This window comes from Hypomesus nipponensis, chromosome 16 (assembly GCF_054491055.1).
Source record: "Hypomesus nipponensis isolate SF chromosome 16, ASM5449105v1, whole genome shotgun sequence".
Taxonomy (NCBI): domain Eukaryota; kingdom Metazoa; phylum Chordata; class Actinopteri; order Osmeriformes; family Osmeridae; genus Hypomesus; species Hypomesus nipponensis.
This window is the reverse complement of record NC_140376.1, coordinates 12,049,940-12,067,172: the sequence shown is the minus strand read 5'-3', so window position 1 is coordinate 12,067,172 and position 17,233 is coordinate 12,049,940.

Below are 17,233 nucleotides of genomic sequence, written 5' to 3'. Positions count from 1 at the left end.
GATATCAAGTGACATATAAAGCAGCAAGGCCGTACTATGGAGTCAACATTGGGGTGGACGAAATTTGCTGGGGAGTCTGAGGGCCCATTCTGCAAATTCTTTTTTTGTATTTTTTTTCTATTTTTTATGATAATTTCAGACAGTGCGTGATTGACTGTCGTAGCGTAGCACATTTATGTCTTATTTATATTTTTATATCAATATATTTGGAGGGAAAATACACAAAATACACAACAAAAACTTGCTGTGTCCCAATGCATGTTTTGTTTAGCCTGACATTGTCATACTCATAATCTAGTCAGAATATGAGTCTGAAAACTCTCCGTTGGGCTGTGACTACGGGGCGTGTTTCAACCGAACTCGGAAAACAAATGCCTCTTCGCTCTATTGGATAGACCTACAACCAATCAGAGCAACGTAATATGCTGTTTGTTCAAAACTAATTCAACCCAAGGGCTCTTTCGTGACGTTGTTGATTACGTTACTGTTGATCATCTGTCCATCATCGTATAAAGCCCGCCCTGGCAATTTCATTGGTCCGTCCCGATCCTGGTTTTATGTAGTTGTTCCCAATACGAGACCCTCCAGACCCAACTTCCCGACCACATTTTTTTGTGGGCGGGGAGAAGTTGGGCTGGCAGCCAGGCTATGTTTTGTTCATATCACACAGAGATTATTATACATATGCAGCTTTATTTGTCAGAAAGTTATGAGGTATGTGAAGCTTTAAAGCCATAAAAAACTTTGATAACCCTCTGAACACCCTCTCCAATTCATTTTTTGAACAAACAATGGATGTTTTGGAGACAGTCAAAGGTTAAATTAATTAATTTGAGCTTATGGTTGAGAATGAAATAAAAGTGTTTAGGAGGATGTAATAAGCATAAAAAACAACAACAAGCAGAAAAAGTTGGATAGGGTAGGCACACTGAAATGAACTAGCATGTATGTCATCCACCACAGACCCGTCTGGTGGATTTCCATCCATCTGATGCACCAAAGGAACAGTAATAAGAAGCATTATAAATCTATTGTTTTCATTTCATTGTAGACTGTGAGGAGGGGCAAATCTGTCTGGTGTAGATATTTTCCACTGAGCACTCAAGCAAAGGATAGGGTTGAGATTACTCAAAGTTCAAGGGACCACAATTTTGGGGGAAAGAATACGAAGATGTTGAGATAGGATAACTTCAAACAGATTTCTTTTTTAAAATTCTGGATGGCCAAAGCATCCTTAGAAGATGACAAGAGCCCTGAACTGCATTGACTTTCCATCAAAAGTGGTGATCAGTTGAACTAGTGGTCTGTGTAAAATCTCCAGCCCAAAAGCGACAGCCACATGCATTCTTTATGAGCACTGTTAAATATAAATTAATTACGCCAATACAAAATCAAAATGATTCTCCATATATGCTTTGATTTAACTCATAATTTTATCAGAATCAGAATCTGATTTACTGGCCAAGTATGTTAACTCAACAAGGAACTTGGATATGATCATTGTTGGCTCTGAAGCAACACAGACAATATACAGACAATGTACATTATATTGAACAGATAATTTGCAATATAGACACAATTTACTGATTGTATAGAAGACAAACAGTAGACAAAGTGCAAGTGTGTGTGAAAATACAAACAAAAATAAAGCGCATCACGTATGGGAATGAAATTGAACAGAGAAACAAGAGGAGCTATGGCATACCAGATGATACTGGTCAGCTATTTATGAGGGTGATCACATGAGATAAACCAGAGGTAAGGAGCTGAAAAAAGTTGTGTCCAGGGTGTGAGGAACCCTGCCCGTTTCCTGGTTCCTGAAGTGTACAAGTCCTGGTGAGTAAGCAGGGCAGCACAGATGATGACCATGATGGATGTACACAGGACTAGTTTGATGACTGCAGTGTAGAGCTGGCTCCTGTGGCAGATACAAATTCCTCAGTTGCTGCAGGAAGTACATCCTCAGGTCTTGGGAAATGACAGTTTCCAGAAACTGGAAGGTCTCCATGGTTGACAGTGATATTGTGAGGGGAGGCAGGATTGCCCATTGTCATCTCCAGTCTTGAGCGTCTTCAGGTCCGTGTTGTTGTCCTGTGATGTAGGGCTTGTTGGGGTCCAGGATAATGGTGGAGCATTTGAAGCAGAAGGCAACTTCACACAAGTCCGGGGATCTGTTGAAGATCTGCAAGGAGATTACAGTTGGTCAGCACAGGCCTCAAAAGAGTAGGGGAGACACCATCTGGACCAGCACTTTCCAAGTTTTCTGTTTCTGTGAAAATGCCAGCTCACAAATTCTTCACATAATTTACTGTACAGCCTGAGTATGGGGGAAGGGGGGGGGGGGGTTAGAGGGGTTTACAGAGGTGTAAAGGGGGCTTCTTGTTAGGCTGGAGGGGTCTAGCATTCTCAAACCTGCAGTAGCAGACATTCAGGTCGTGAACCAGGTCTTCGTTTGCCTCAGCATGAGGGGACGTTGTTTCGTAGTTTGTAGTTCGTAGTCATGTCTTGTAGGCCTTTCCACACTGATGTAGGGTCATTAGCTGAACATTAGCTGCTTTTTTTTTGCCGCTCTGATCTTCTTTGTCAAAGAGGTTCTGGCCTGCATATTTTTGTCTTTGTCTGGATTATGAAAAGTGAGTCTGTTTTTGTTCCAAACCAGTTATCTGGTCGGTCAGGATTTGCAGTGCATCATTCACGCTGGCTTTGGGATGGAATGTAAACACCAACTAGGATGAAGGAGGAAAACTCACCTCCAAGTAGGCCTACAAGCTGCAGTATTTATTTAGTTACACCTCTACACCAACCTTCGTTAATGTAGAAACCAATTCTGTCACCTTTTGGCAGATTTCATCAACTGTTGGGGATGAATTCACTGAGCCAGGATTCAGTGATACAAAGGGTAGCAGAACATACAAAGTCCTTTTTTTGTCTCATTGAGGAGATACAGGCCATCCATTTTGTAGGGCAAGGAGCAGAGATTTGCCAGGTGAATCGTTGGGAACGCAGTTTGAAATCCCTGCTGTTAGGCTTCACTAACTCACCGAAGCGTTTCCCCCATCTGTATTTCCCTCCATGTGTCACAGAGTACCGTTGTTTCTCCAAGAATAATCTAAAATATATATATTTGAACATTTGTGAAAAACTACCTGGGGTAAACTGCCTGATATTAAGTAATTATTTGAGTCAAAATCATCTCTACAGAGCTGTTTCAAGGCTGCCATCCGTATTGGTATTAATAATCTCCAAGTTTATCAATAGTATTATTGTTGGTGAAGAGCAGACTTAACATTAGGATATATAGCTGTCCTCTTAGTTGTGCCCTAAATAATAACAGTTAAACCTTAAGGTTTCAAGGATTTATATTCATAGGCTGATCATGTAGAGTAAAAGGTACCCCAAATTCCTGATTCTTGATAATAGCCTTAATGTGGGTATTTTGATTCAAATATCAGGAAAAACCTCTCAATGATCTAAATGTGATGGTGGGAATGATAAAAAGTGTAATTTTTATCACATCCTGTAATTGCCCTCATGAATATATATTGGTTTGTTGGATTTTCAACAACCATGAATTTTCACCTGTGCATCCAATCAACACCCTCAGATTCAACTCATTGTTTGTAAGCTTGAGCCCAGTCAAATAGCTGACACAGCCCCTCATGCTCCTCATGCTCATGTCCCTTTCTACCAAAAAAACTTTTATGGAAAAGCTTAATTTATTCAAGGTATCTTGAACAGTGTTACAGTAGTCAGACTACTTTTGTTAGGTAACGAGTAACTTAACGCGTTACTTATTTAATTGAATGAATCCGTTACTAGTTCCTTGTTCAAACAAGTAACGCGTTACTTCATTTAGTCGAGCCTTCTGCATGTAGCTAAAAGTCTAGGAAAGTTGAAGATTATTTTTGCTAGGTACCTACGAAAACGTCTTAATCTGCAAGACAGGTGGGTTCCCCTTTGTTATTTTGGTGAGCAGTCTCACGAGCCCAATTTACCCGGCGTCATGGAGCCGACCAGCAAAATAGTTATTTAAGACTTGCATGTACAGGCCTACGTAATGTCACATTAAATGTGTATTGAACTCAAGCTTGTGTGATGTGTTGCTGTATGGTTCAGTGTCTTAGGTTTAAGATTGGGAGAGGGAGTCAGATGGCTGAGCGGTGAGGGAGTCGGGCTCGTAATCAGAAGGTTGCCGGATCGATTCCCCGCTGTTCCAAATGACGTTGTGTCCTTGGGCAAGGCACTTCACCCTACTTGCCTCGGGGGGAATGTCCCTGTATTAACTGTAAGTCGCTCTGGATAAGAGTGTCAGCTAAATGACGTAAGAAACATAAAAAAACGTAAGATTATATTACAGTAAGTAAAATAGTCTGGTTCAGTACATAAGTGAACACCATTTTGGTACCATATACCTAGCTATAGCTTAGCTTCGTTTTGCTGGATTTAAGAACTTCATGCAAATATTGCTTTTCATTATGGTGGATTATTACCTTGATCTGTCTTGCTGTATAATGAGGATTGATCATGTTATATGCGAGTGACACGCAATATTATATACTCACAATATTCAGTACAATATGTGCTATTGCTGAGGTCAACCCATTAAATGTGCCTTCTGGGCATAAGTGACCAAGGTGAATTGTCTTAGAAATAAAATACATGTGAAGCAATCCTAATGTAACGCAAAAGTAACTTAACGCCTTACTCTCTACAGCAAGTAACTAAGTAAGGTAACTATTTACTTTACAAGGAATAGTTACTTTACTAGTAACGTTATTAGTTACTTTAAAAGGTAACGTTACCCAACACTGATCTTGAATGCCTAATAACTGAAAAGTTTATGAAGTAACTTTTCCATAGGGTTACAGATTGCTCAATGACAAGTTGGACTAATGATTGCTGTACTGTAATTCCTTCTCAAAGGATTGTGATGTTTGAAGTATGCAGATAACTTGTAATCGGGTTAATGTACTTTGTGTTTATTAATCCCTTGGCATTCCATTGATATATGGATGATAGCACAAGACTAGTCTCTGCTGAACAGATGCTTAGAGTCAATCTGGAGACATCATTACATCACTTTAAGAAGTTGACAACCAACTGCCAGTTAACAGCAGAATTACGTCCTCCAACTAGACACTTCCTTGTCGCTTGCTTGTTTGCCTGTGAAAGAATTAGTAGGGATTTGAATTAATCTTGTAACAGCATGCGCAGGTGGCTGGAGGAGTGGGGGGGAGGTGAAAAAGCAGTAATGTACTCTAATAGATCATTTGGAAGCACATGCATGTCCAATGTTTTTCCAGTGAAACAATATTATATCATCCACTGCCCTCCCTCAAAGCAGTCCCTCGCTGTAGAAACAGCCACGGGGCCTTCTCACATTGCCACAGGAAGTCTGATCGATAGCGAGACTGACTAATGTGCTTGCCTCCTCCCTACTAGAGTTCAGAGTATGGAACAAGGGCCGGTCATCCGGAAGAAGATTCTCTGAGCTGCACTGTGTGTGACTCCGAGCACAGATGAGCTGGGAGGATCAGGTCACTGGAACCCACAGAGCAGCAACCAGGGGAATAAGAGAGCCGATGAGGAGAGTAAAGCATGTATGGAAATGGAGTGTCATTGTGCTTCACCTTCATTAGCTACCACACATTCTCCCCAGCTTATTTAGTTAGCTAACAACCTCAGTTGGCTAACATAATGTAATGGAAGAAACATGGTCACAGCACCAGCAGTTAAGCAACGCCGGCAGCTCCACTGCCCCAAAGATTAGGCACAAATGTCTGACACTTGCCTATGCTACGGCAAGTGGTGGTCCTAGCACATTTGGTGCCCTGGGCAAGGGGCAAGGTTGAGCCAAGGGCACCAAGGGAACCATTATACATTGTCAAATCATAACACTGTGTGTGGGGACTATAAATACCTTCATACATAATTTACTTAATTTGTAATTTTCTATCGAATTCTTATCTTCTGTAGAATTATTTCTGGATGTAGAGACAGTGTCTTTGTGTACACAACTATACAATGGTTTTGTGGAATGTGGATTAATCAGCTGATGATAATGCAAGTAAGCAGGGCAGTGATTAATTTAATTATTTAAAAAGATTTGGGACGATTGGTTTGTTGAACATGTTCTAGTGGATTACAATGTAAAGTAGTTCCAGTATCGGAGGGCTTAAATATCCCTCTGTCTGAGCCCCTTACCCCACCTATCAAGTTTAATTTATGTTACTTCTAACATTCAAGGATAGTCATGGCTAATACTGCTCCTGATTTCCCCTATAAGAAAACAAAAAAGATGAAGATTTTAATTCTGTCTTTTTATTAAAACAATATAGCTACCCAACTACAGTGCGAGGGTGATGCCAATTGTTAGCCTTTATATACTTTATTTTGGCAATTCGTTGATACAGCAGTCCCATCTCCTTTGAGGCGTGCCCTAGATGAAACAAAGCATACACCTCAAGTGGTCTCTAAGGGACTGGGCTATTTGACTGGCTCAGGGAAGATTGACAAGTGAGCATTATTTTCTCTGAAAAGTAGCAGGGAGTCCCACATGGGGGAAGAAGAAGGCATTTGAAGGGCTGTTCCCCATCTACTTTTTTCTGCACCTCTACAGTTATTCAAGCAAGCCTATGAGCATTTAGATGATCAGAATTCCACAACATGGCTGTCACCCCATGCTGTCAAATTTAGAGGGATACGTTTCAGGGAGTAAGAGAGGTAAACATGCACTTACGCACACACACTTGCCCTGCAAGTCCAGAGCCACTTCTCAGACGCCACGCAAAAGCTGAAATGTGAAGAATCTGCTTCTCTGTGGAGATGCAGTCAGACATGAAGCTGTCTTGAATGAGCAGCTATCTTTGTGTGACTGGAGCCGGAAAGGCCAGTCTTTTTATTTAACTTTTACTTATCTTCACAGTAGATATATTTGGATCCAAAGTTAAATAAAAGACCTTTAAATTATTCAGCATGAAACCCTTAAACCATGCAGATCATTAATGATAACTAAAGGATTAGTTGTAATTCGACTCATTAATTGTAAGGTATCTTAGCAGAGCCTTATGACAGAAACCTAATATGGTACTCAACAAACGACTAAGCATTTGGATGTAACTGAGCACAGATGTCAGTGTCAACACGGACTGATTAGGAGTGATAAGAAAATAAATAACCCACAGGCAGTCTTTGTTAATGATAACACCATAATGTGCCTCAAGAGAGCCAAAGCATGCCAATTTTAGCAGCCATGATTTACCAAGCCCCAGTCTGCCTGCTGGCAGTGCAAGAATTTGCAAAACCTCATCCTCTATCATCAAATGTTTTGCCTTGCAACTTATGAAGAATAAGTTAAAGGGGAACTTGGTAGCAGAACTCTGAACTGAGTTTGAAGTATTTAAATGTCAGTGAATATGACATTGTAAGACTGCTATGACCCTAACCTACTATAGTCACACAGATCAATGGGGTGCAAACTGTGCAGGTGCAACATCTTTCCTGAACCACTGTCAGAATATGTTTAAACATGGAAAAAAACGAAATATTTGAGATACTTGTTGATTTTCCTAAATTTAATAGAGGTGTTTTCTCTCCCTTCAGACAGTATTTAATACAAAAAGGCTACATCGTACTTGAATTTATAGCATTGTCACGGATCCTCCTCTTGCACCCCTCAGATGGTCTAGTTCCCCAGAGTAATGAGGACGGTGGAGGAACACGGACCGACTCACACCTCATTATTGCAGACACCTGCACTATGCAAATCAAGTACCTTGTAAATGTCCTAAAAGTACAATCACATCCGTTTCCACTGTGTTTGTTCTAGGGAGAAGGGGAGTGTTTAGGCTAGAGGCCCTGGGGTTTACTTACCACCCGTAGAGAACCTCTGTCAATATACCCAAGGTTAGATCTGGGTGGACCACCCCCTGTACTTTCTGTAGGTAGAGTAGTGGTTCTTTTGCGGCAGTCTAGGTAGGTTAAGGGTATTTTGAATCTTTAATGTTTTGGCTTTGGTTCCGCTGAGCCCCTTTTCCCAATTCCCGTGTTTTGGGTTTTAAATTAATGGTACTGCACTGTTTGTCCTGCTTGGTCACCAGCCCAACCTCACCACCTTATAGAGCGCCCACGTGTGGCTGCGTTTTACGGTCTCCTCCTTAACCCTTGTTTTATCTTCGGGTCATTTTGACCCATCAGTCATTGTGACCCACCATCGTATTGCAACAACTTTACCGCATACAAAAACAAAGTGAAGCATTTTATTTTAACTGTTGAGCTGTCTCAGACCCCCACATTGCGAAGGTCAAAAGAAAATTATTTTATTTGTTTTTGTATTGGGTAAAATTGGGTAAACCCAACAATGGTTTGTTATGAACCTTTGGGTCATGTAACACGAAGGCAGCACAAGGGTTAAGGGGGGGGGGGGGTGAAACAATAATGTTGAAATATTTTATCAAGATGGCATGCCTTGATACTTGATACTTCCACTCAATTTGGATTTTTCTTCTGTACTAGGTCTGGGAGTTTGGCTTTGAAGTCGTTTTTCAGAAACACATTTTTTGTAGGTCCAATCAGCGAACAGAGGGAGTGGCTGAGAACGATGATGCTAAAGTTGTGCACTAGTTTGAGTTGTAGTTCATTAATGGCGGCGGAGAAAGATGGGACCGAAGCTATTCTGCGGTTGTGGCAACACTGCCGAATATCCATAAGTGAAAGCCGGTGCAAGAACATTCCTTACTGAGTTTTGTTGGTGGCCATGATGTTGTGGCTCTCTTCCCACAGGGTTCGGGAAAAGTTTGATTTTCCAGCTACGGCAGCTAGCTCTGTTACAGTAGTGGTGAAGGAGTTGGCTAAGGCGAACGCTAGCGATTGGTTAAGGCAGATCAGAGTGGCTCTGGGCAGATCCAATAGTTTTAAACTTCAACAGAGTACCCGCCTTCAAGGAAGTTAACGCCTGTCAATGGAGCGATCCCAGACCCTCTGTACAAATGACATTTACGAGGGTCTGGTTAGGACCAGGCTATGCTGCCCATACACTTTTGCAAGAATGATGTGCCATTACACTGATACCTTTATTGTTTTTTCTTACATGGTACATACTTATTAATGGAACAGCAATATAATTGCATTGGTTTGTTGCAACAATGAACAAATAATCTAATAAAGATGTGTGTTGTGGAACCAGACTTCAACTTGCTTTCTTGGAAATTGCAGTATTAGATTCCACCCACCATGTCTAAGTAGACATTTGGTGGTCAGCAGAAGATATGTGTGCTTAAGCACAGATATGTCAGAGAGCTAGAGACTTGCACTGCCCTCCCACAAAGTCTGGAAATTGACACATTTGTCACAAACAGTGTTGTCTGTTGGGAAATCTAATAACCCCAGGATATATTGGTGAGTAAGCTATGTGTGCGTGTGCTTAAAATTCTTAGAGATAAAAGCTCAGAGTGATGTCAACGTGCAATGTGTAGTATGATCACTTCTAGGAAGCAGCCAGACATGAAGATCCAAGTTTGTTTTCTTTTGATTCATGGTATGAAATACTGTACTAGTAAATCCCTAAACATTCACATTAATCTTTGTGTTCAGACATTTGCACTGTTAAATTATAGACAGCATTGACAATTGAACTTGGCTATTTACATTTAGTAGACGCCCTTATCCAGAGCGACTTACAGTAAGTATAGGGACATTCCCCCCGAGGCAAGTAGGGTGAAGTGCCTTGCCCAAGGACACAACGTCATTTGGCTCGGCCGGGAATCAATCTGGCAACCTTCAGATTACTAGCCCGATTCCCTCACCGTTCAGCCACCTGAACATATTGTTAGGCTATGTTTTATGTTTTTAATGTTCTGACAACAACATGCAGTCCCTGATCATCTACATTTTAAACTAAATTTCAAACTACCATATAATGAACAATCTACTAACATTCAGGACCCAACTTGAATGCCTTTGGCAATATTTAAGAAAGTGGCGACCCCTTGTCTTTCATGAAACACAGAAAATGCAGAAAATATGTTGAAAAAGAACACCTCATCTCACTTCAAGGCACAAAGTGTGCTTGGGAAACAAGGCCAAACACATCTAATCTCCACATTCCAAGACAATTGGAGATTGAAATTGGCATTACAATTGGTATTGTAAGACATGGCACTCCTAATTTTGAATAACAGTTGTTTAGGCAGCTGAAGTTATAAAAATAACAACATGTTGATTGCCATTTGAGGCCACGGCCGATAAAATGTTTAAAAAAAGTTGTTGATGACAGTATCAAATAGATGACACAATTTAAAGCTGAAGACATGATTGAGAATAATGAGCTGGCAAAACTTAAACAAATGTTATATCAAGACCTCAATACATAATTGAGTGTAATAATGGTTCTGGTTTTACTACCTAGTAAAGTGAATCTTGTCCACCTTCAAGAAAAGGCTCAAGACACACTTGTTCCGGGAGTACAACGGTACTTAGGAATGCTTGCTTGATTGGACCTGATGTTAGTTTCCTCCAGGATCACAATGACTCTTATTGAGAGACTTCTTGTTCTTGTAGGTTAGTTATAACGAAGTTAACTCGAACTCTTGTACTCGCTGTGAAATATTTTACTGTTGATTGTTCTTCTACAGGTACAGCCTTGCACTTTTTGGGGTTCATGTTGTTTTAATTTGTAACTTGTATAACTGCATGCTCTTATGGGTCTTCCCTTTGGCACTTGTTTAGTTTTTCACAATGTATGCTTCATGTTTTGGCTGCTTGCAGTGTTTGGGACTACCTCGTTGTTATGATCAGTGACCTATGCTCTTTTGTAAAACTCTCTCTTGGAAGTCGCTTTGGATAAAAGCGTCTGCTAAATGCATAAATGTAAATGTAGAGGGAGATCAAAGCCCAGTATGAAATATTTTTGGATTATGAGCATATTATACCTGGATGAAAGGAATAAGGACTGTGATATCAATGTTCTAAATGTGTGGAAATGTTTACAGCTACAACAAAGATACCTTAGTTCAAAGGTCACAAAGAAGTTTGTATTTATGTTACATTAACTACCATTTAAAAACATAGCAATACATATTGTAACATTAGTGTGGTTACATGGAAACAGCTCTGTAGTTACACTTTATTATTGTTACAGAAGTGAAACTTAGTATGGGCAGTAAATATTGATCTTGTTTTGGTACTTACACTCAAGCCATTATATAACCACCAACCAGTGCAGGAGAGAAGGAAATAAATGACAAATTCTTTCAAAGTTCATAAGCCTCAAGAACACATTTTTCTATAAATTTAAGAATATGTACATACATAAATAGTTTAATTCAAGAAGCTTTTACTAAAACTAAAATAAATAATAATTAAATACTAAGGAACTTTCACATACACTCATTTACAAAAAGACTACTTATCACATTAGATTACATAACATCTATATTTGCCCGTATCAGCTTAGGAAGCAATTATTTTCAGCCTTGGGAAGTAAACTCTCAAACAATGGTTGATTCTTTCTTCCTGAGAAATAAGCAACATTCCATGTCCAAGGGCTGTGAGTTGTTCTGCCAGATGGACTGCCAGTGGAAAGAAAACAGAGGGCAATAGGGGCAGTTCAACACCTCGCTAGTGAAGTGGGTCAGTCATTACCACATTTGACCTCTCTCTTCCTGACTGCAATAGGAGCACTGGTGCCACATTTCTCTAAGTGCCGCTGGCAATCCCTTCAGGCATTCCGAACATATGGAGAAATGTATGCTCCCAAAAGCAGTCCGTTACAAAGATGGCGAGACGCTTAGAAAGCTTTTAATGGTGCAGACAAGTTTAATGACACAGCAGTTTGAGAGTTTTCAGATATGAAATCAATAGGATGCAGATGAAGCAGAAGGGGATTTGCCATTGTAATTTTCAACAGTCATTGGCTAACTAAAAAACTTCCCAGATTAAAGTCTGGCACTCATCTTTTGGGAAACACAACATCGCAGGATTCATAGTGGCTGCTTGTTATGCTCAGTATATCTTGAATCACTCTAAAACAGAAAGATTTAGAGTGATTTCACAATCTAAAAAGTCATGGGAAAAGACAAGACTTTGATAGGTTTCATCCTGATTTTCCATTTGGTCGGGCAGCATAAAATAACTGGGGTCATGTCAACTTACGTAAAATAATGACTTCCTTCTCTAGTCAGTCTTCCAGTCACAGGGACAGTTCTTCATTCTTGCCCGTTTTAAATGGTGCCCTTGGTGGAGAAAACAATCTCTTTGCTTGGGGAATACCATGAAAGTCAACTATTTCCCGACTGACAATCCCTATTAATGTGTTTTAAATGGTTGTACACACTGTCAGAGTCTTCAAACAATATTTCAGAGAAAGGGATCATTAATGATGAGGAAAGTTAATCAGTAAGTGACCCATGAATGTTCAGATATAAGGAGTGTCTCCTGCTGTAAACTGCAAGCAGTGTACTCAGGCGTTTTGAGGAACTACTTTATATTCCATTTAGAGAATATGATTCCACTCATGCATTAAGAAATATCTTGTTACATTTGTTATTGAAGTGTCTCAACAGAGAATCACAACTGCCTAAATTGTAAATTAAAAATTATTTTCTCTAATGGATCCCATTATACTGTCAAATGTGTCAGGACGATTTTTAATTTCTTCTTAGTTTTAGGAATGTTTCATACATTTTGAAGAGTGTCATGGCATACCTTAAACTGTTACAAATCATTTCACTCAATTAAGTACAGTTTTAATTATTTGTTCCACATGATATATTTTTTCTTTCAAAGTCTTCTGAGCAATGGCTTGTGCTTATGTCTGTGACCATATTCCCTAATTGTGCGAAGTTGACTGGCATAGTGAAGTTCTACAGGGCATCTGCAGAACGGCTGACCAGGTCCCTGACTGTCTAGATACAGACAGTGGAACACCATGCGTGCCCCAGGGCCCCTTTCTCCACAGGTTTTGTATGCCAGTGGGTTTAAATGTTTCATGAAAAGTTATATTTATTAACTAAACAGAGCACTTAATAGTATTTGTTGAGAAAATGTCTCTTTTAAAAATATAACTCCTAACCTATATCAGCTGCTGATATACTTATCAATTATATTAAAAAATATACATGACAATGTAATAATTTGAAAAACAATCAGGGTAACACTGTTTCCTGTTGTAATTTGTAAATAGTCATCTTTTCAAGCAGATTCATGGGTCCAATACCATAAACTTGTTTTGTTCATCTCTGTTTGCCTTCCAGCTTATCATTGATATCACTGGACACAATAATGTAAAATAAAAACAGAAAGCAAGTTATTCTTGTGTACTTATCCCATTAAAATTATAAGTGGCAAAAGATTCATATTCAAATGAATTTCTGGGATGATGCAATACATTTGGGAGAGTTGATGTTCAGGTTCTGAGGGACTACATTTTTGAAAGCGAGAGACTCATGAAATTTGTGGATTCTCTGAAATCAGTTTTTTTCTTTTTGGAAAAAACACTGGAATCCTTTACCAAAACACACTGTGATTAAATTGAGTCTACAGTCTTACTGAAGCTGTTGGAGCATATTTTCTCATGAGACTGGAAGTGATCAAGAAAGTATTTCATAAGTATTATGAAAATAATGTATTATTATAAGAAGTATTTTGATAGATCCTCTATGGCAGTAAAAGTGGCCATCAAATAGGATAACTCAATCACAACACATTTGGTTGGGATGTGGGTCCACATACATAGACAAAAGATAAAAAAAATACACACTGAAAAATAATTACATACAAACACAATAAAGGAACAAAGTAAAAAAGAACAAGAAAAAAATTAAATGTGCTCATATATATGGAAAACAAAATAATTGATGTGCTGTACATTTGACATTTGCAACCTGCCATGTGTTACTCTTGCTAAAGAGGTGTAATGGAATCATTTTCATATACAAAAACACAACATTATTTGTTCAGTAAATAAAATGCATATGGTTTTGTATGTGGTGAGAAAAGTTTTCATTTTCAATATTACTTAGTTCAGAGGGTAGTAAATCCTACAAAATTATAATGTGAATTATACATTACTGTACATACCCCATCAACACTGATAAATTGAAAATTATGGTTGCTGTAGAGCTTGTAAAAGCTGAGAATGCATAATACCTATTAGAGAAGTTAGATGACCTAAGCCTTCCAATAAGAAATGTTACCAGTCTAATGTTTGCTTAATCAAATTAGGGGTGATCCAGCAAAAAAAAATCAACACAATCAGTGCCTTAACTTGGCACGTCATTGCCAACCAAAGCTCACAGTTCTTCTTAAGAAATTTGCCATCAAAGTGAGGAAGCCATCTGGCTGGTGGCCTTCCTTTCAGAGTGGGTGTTTTCACTGCCAGGCCTGGGCATATGCCAGTGATACCCAAAGGGAGACCAAGGTACGATACTGTATATGCAGCACAGAAAACCCTAGTTAGGATTTATGAGAAAACCTGAGCCTTGTCAACTGTAAAAAAGAAAAGAAGGCTGGCATATCTATAAACTGTTTTGCTGAATCTTTTCAGTGTGCCAGAATAAGAACAGTAAAGGTTTTGTCATCCAAACTGTGTGACTTAATTTGCTTTTATAAAATATTTAAATGTTTCTTAAAAAATGTACACAATTCTTTATTGCAATTATCCTACAATTTCTAATTATCAACATTTAAAAGTGACAACAGGATTATGGGACACAATATATATATTGCATACACATTTCCATTATAGGTGGGAGTATGCTGCTGCAGACGTTTACATTTTGTATTCTTATATGACAGTCACATTGAGATAAATTGAAAGTGGAGCGATTGAACATTTTGGTTAGTTACTACAGAACGTGGGATACATTTCCAGTAGTCCTCATGTCAGGTGACTGATTTCAAACATTCAAGCGTCCAGTGTCATTATAACAAATATTTCTTAGTCCTTTTCTTGATCCATAGTGGGGTCCTCCTTATTTATTGCCAAATTGACCTGCATGTTTCTGATAACGAGATTAATTGATTATATTTCTCATTCTTCATATGCCTAGAAAAATAAGATGACTGTCCCAGACCCAACCTTGTTTTATCTCCTTAGCACAAGAACCTATCACTAAGGATCAGTTCAATCATTTTGAACACACTGTTCATGAAACATAAACTTTATATTGTACTTTGTCAAGTGCATTTGGTAACAAAAATTGTTAAGTGGTCCGTGAAAAGAATCATTACGGCAGGGCATAAGATCATTCACATTGTCCAACATAAATAACTTATTGCATAAGCTCAGCCATTCCAGAGTTAGACCCACGTGAGATGTATGACTTTCTTGGGGACATAAATTCAACAAAGATGACTGATGACCATGGCTCCTATTGAAGCAGGTCCAATTGTCTGTCTCAGTTTAACAGTCCTGCGGCATTTTATTTGTAAAACCAAGAAAGCACACTTTACAGGGCTCCAGACTAACTTTTTTACTAGGAGCACAGTAGCCCCTGACTGAAAATTTTAGGAGCGCAAGAGGAAAATTTTGGGGCACACCTTATATAAACCTGCAATGTAATTATTAATGTAACTAGAGAGGGTACACGTCAGTGGCGAATTTTAGAGGTGCTCAAACACCCCTAAGTTTCATCTCAGGAACCCTAAAAAAAAAATCTAAATATTGTTTATTATCATTTGATGCTGGTAGTTCATAAAGAAAGGGACATCCTTAGTTTTTTCATTCTTTCAATATATTGCATAATAATACATAAATGTATTAATTGTTATCCACTGAAATTAGGGATTTAAACTAGAGAGTCTACAATTTCTGGGGAAATTGTAGGGTGTGCTCGCTTGCTTCGGTTGCAGGTGGGTCCATCCCCTTAAGTTTTCCCTTGTAGGGATATTTTCAAGCATGTTGGCAACTCGTATTGCATAGTTCATTAAGAACCACCTTTGAAACAAGCTACTGTAACAACGTTGTCACCGGCAGTCTTTCAGATGGAATCGGGATTCAAACAGTACCGTCTGCTAACTGAAAATATGCCCCCAAAAACGTAAATTAGTTTGACATTAATTTAGGGGGAAATGGCTAATTCAAAAGAAGTTTGCTACGAGCAGGCTAGCTGCTGTTGCTCGCCAAACGTCACTGAGGGGATTGTTCATAGACATATATGTCTATGGGATTGTTTGAAAGCGCCAGAAATTAGAATGTTTCTTTTGACATAAAGTTTAGGCTGTGGCATTGAAGACAGCGACAAACCACACAAACTTGAGTTTAAATACATACTTACATACATACATTACTAACTGTACATGCAAGTCTTCATTTGCTTAAATGTGCATGTGCTGCTAGTAATCCTCGGCACGATACAATCTATGCACGTTGTATCCATGCGTCGCACGTGTTCTGACGTGTTGACGTAGCTAGCACTGAGTACCCTTCGTTGACTAAAGGCACTTTTTTGCCACAAAAAAGTTGTAACCTCCTAAACCGTGCAACGGAATGAAAAATCCCAATAGAAGCAACGCAATCGTGACCATGACAAACATTTTGACAGCGACGTTGTCTATGTAGTCCAAATATTGACTGATCCTTAGGGGCGCGAAAATAAACAATAAATAAATATATATGTGAGAGAACAATGGTTGTGCTCGTCAAAGGCGTGAGCACACCCAATTAGCAAGGGGGTTTAGCACATTTGCAAGGGAGCGTATTCACGTCACATTCTCATTGGTGGCTGAGCACCCCTAAAGGTCTGATCCTAGAATCGCCAATTTGTAGGGTGTGCTTGCGTCGGTTGCAAATGGGTCCGTTTTTTTTGCCAAAATTTTCCTAGACTTTTAGCTACGGTACTAATGCTGAGGGCTCGCTGATATCGCTGTCTTACTAGAACGTTGTATCTATTGCTTACGTGTGCTGACATGCACATCCAATAAATTCCAAATTTGTAGGTCGCACATGCGCGAGTGCTTGTAAAAAATGCTTGCACTGTCTCAAAAACTGGTCTCAATATGCAACCATTTGGTCGCAGTCTGGAGCCCTGCTTTAGTAAACAAGCTCAATGGACCCATTGAGAAAGATGGAGGGGGGGCATGGTGGGGGCTAGGAACTCCTTGTGGCTCCCCCTTAATGTAGAGTCTGATGTAGAATAATTATGAACATGGTATTTTGCCTGTTAATGTCTGAAATAAAACTATATGACATCCATAATGTTTAATGTTACTGGCCCCTCTAACAGTACAGTTTGCC